The sequence below is a fragment of the Zingiber officinale genome, chromosome 7A, assembly GCF_018446385.1.
Source record: "Zingiber officinale cultivar Zhangliang chromosome 7A, Zo_v1.1, whole genome shotgun sequence".
Classification (NCBI taxonomy): Eukaryota; Viridiplantae; Streptophyta; class Magnoliopsida; order Zingiberales; family Zingiberaceae; genus Zingiber; species Zingiber officinale.
Window position 1 is genome coordinate 18994624 of NC_055998.1, and position 3303 is coordinate 18997926.

The following is a 3303-nucleotide window of genomic DNA, read 5'->3' on the forward strand; positions in this document are numbered from 1 at the left end:
AGGAACTTTACTCAAAAACAATGGAGTAGACAGATAAAGAGGATTACAAGATAATCTGAAAAACTGGATGATTAGAGCTGCGCTGGAAATTCAGAAAAGATCAAGAAGGAAATAAATCTAGTAACAAAACAGAATTACTGATTTTTAAACTGTTACAACAAATTTTGGATTTTCACTTAGAAAATAAGGAGTCTGAACTTTTGTTTGAATGGTGCTTTGTTAACAATATTTGAACTTAAGTTAAGCCCTCAGTTACTTAGACAAAAGAAGGACAATTAGAGCTATTGAATTGGAAATCTGTAAAGAGATGAGATCTTCAATGGAGAATTGAGCAATTCTGGAAAGAGTTGGAAGCTGGGCAAATTTGGATTGGATGGAGTATAAAAAAATTCAAAAATAATATCAAGGAAAGGAGAAGCTTATGTAACGACCCAAATTTCCTTATTTTGAGCACCAATAAATAATTCAAAAATATTTTGAAATGCTATAGAAAAATTCTAGAGATTTTTAGAAATTTCTAGAGTATTTTTACATAATTTTTGGAGTTCGTTTGGGATTTTTACCAAGAGGAAGAAGTAAATAATAATAATAATAATAATAATAATATATGTTTAAGCCGAGTTTTGAACCCAAGATCACGGAGCCGAACCCGAGTCTTAACGAACTCAGCACAACCATCTGGTCTACGGATGTTTTGTTAATCATATATGGAGCGATATATATTTAACTAGTAGTTAGGAATAGTAAAATAAATAGGAAGAAAAATGGTTGCAGCCGAGATTCGAACCGGCGAGCCGAGCCGTAAGCAGAACGCAACCAACCAAGTGTTCCACAGGAGTTTTGTTAATCAAGTAGGGAGCGAAATATATATAAACAATAGTAGTTAACAGAATATTAAGGTTATAAGAAGAGAACTTAGGGCTTGATTGTGATTACCCGTGACCTAATTCTTTCTCCTTATCCCTCTTGTGCACGCAACGGCTCTCGGGTGAAAATCAACGTCGGCGTTAGGGCATCACTTCCGGCGACCGGTGAGGGTGTTTCTCCATGAGGTCTTCCTATTTTCGTGATCTTCTCGTCGAGGAGAAGCTGTGAGCACGAAGAAGAGCCGGTATTTGAGCTGCCCGAATCCTAGAACCTTCCTTTCTTCTCGGTTTGAATCCAAGAACACGCTGTAAGTCGCTTTTCACCTGCAGTAGGAGTAGCTCCGAATTGGCTTTGGTGTTTTTCCCTATTTTCTTGAGTTTTACCATGAAGGAATCTTATTTTTTGTTTGCTGCCGTGAACCTTAAAGAAAGAAGGGAAGAGTTAGTACAGTTTAGGCATGAAGGGCATATTTGATTTAGGTTTTAGTTTCCTCTTTTGATTCGGATTAATCTGCACATTCTTTACTGCCGTGGGTTTCAAAGAAGGATTATGAATGGGTTTAGGATGACTTTTTATTGTGCTTTAATTTCTGGTGTTGGGTGTGTTATTTCGGAACAGATTTGGTGTGGTTAGAATGACTATTCATTGTGCTTTGATCTCTTGTATTGACTACGAAATTTCCAAACAGATTCGAAAGGATAGGAATAGGTGTGGTAGGTAACTGCATTCATTGTTTCCTTAGAGTGCTTAGAGGTCTTCACTTCAGTCTGTTGGTATTTGGATGTTGTCATTGAATTCCTTGTGAATTATGGATAGTATATGCACTACTTAAAGGTGGAATTGTTGTTGAGCTTGTTCTTTTTATAGTGAATTGTTGAAACATAACATGGAAATTTCGATTGGAATTGATGTGTTTCACCTCATGTTTTTTATATATATTCTAACGTGATGTATCTTACCGAATTTGATACTATGACCTTCTACCATAGACCTCAATGTGTGTCAGGTTAAATTTTGACAGAATGGATTCTGTTTTGTTTTCAAGATTTGCAAGTATCTTCCATTATGTTGGTATGGGATTAGCGAGGTAAGGGATAGATACCTAGAAGGAGTCAAATTTCTTGGTTAGGAGGTCCGAAGGGTAGAACAGGTTGCGATTGCAGTGTACCGGTGATGTTTGCTTCATCGCGTAATTTTTCTACAGATTTATGCAATTGATATGGAATTTGTGATGTGTTCAAGATTGCTAATGCAGGTTTTGTTGGGGATAAGTATACCTGGACAAATAAAAGAATGTGAAAGAGATTAGATAGGGTTTTAATGTTTCCCTCTTAGAATGAAAAGGATTTAGAAGAATGCTATGTTTGGAGTCTTCATCTTTTTGTCCAGCAACTAGGTTGTTAGGTATTGTGACAAGACAATTTTAGTGTTTGAACAATGGTCAAGAATCCTCAAGCAAAGAAGTTGTTTACATAACGATTTAATTATGATGACAATAGAATCATTAGTTTAGCTATCCTAGGATGGACAGGTTTTTCTAACTTGAGGGGAAAAATATTATTTCCATACTATGTACACATTATGCTAGTCTTCAGTTAGGTATTAGTAGTATAGTGCAGAATTCATGTTTACAGCAAGCATGAATAGCTCTATTTGGAGCTTAGAATAGCTTTTCTTTCTTTGTATTTCTGCGGGCCTGAACAGCTTTACTTGAAGCTTAAAACAGCCCTTTCAATTTGCAGGTTAAGCAAGTGCAAATTCAGTTTCAAGTTAGTTTTCTTTGCTGCTGTACAAAACCCGAACTGCCTTTTATTCCAAGTATATATATATATATATATATATATATATATATATATATATATATATAGTTAGATTTATCTTTAAGCATTTAGTTTCTCTTGGTTCTGTTATTAGGCAATGAACATAGAATGACTTGGATCAAGTATTGGTTTATTAGGCTAATTGGAGGTTGATCCGGCAGTGATTTTAGTTTATTTTATGATGAAGTAGATAATGTAATCTCTTTAGTGCAGAAGCGTGGATGAAGAGTGAAGATGAGCATATGTAATATGTTGTTTTGGTGAGTATCATGTATTAAACTAAAGATGATTTGAATTGAGGTAATGAATTTAACAGGTGAGAAGTATGTGAGTAATTTAGATATGCAAGTAGTAAGTTCAGAGTAGAAGTTTAGTTTAGATATTAGAAGATAAATTAAAGGGATTTATATGTTGATCAATATAGATTTTATACTGAGGATTCCTTTCTGACCATAAGTTTAATGGCATAATTGATGTTCAGAATTAAAGTATTTGGATGTGGCAATATCAAGGATTCCATTTGGTCTCAGTCGGTTACTAGAATATGAAATTCTAGGTTTATAATTCCATGTGAGAATTTTAGTGTAGATTTTTATTAAGCATTAGTGTGCAGAAT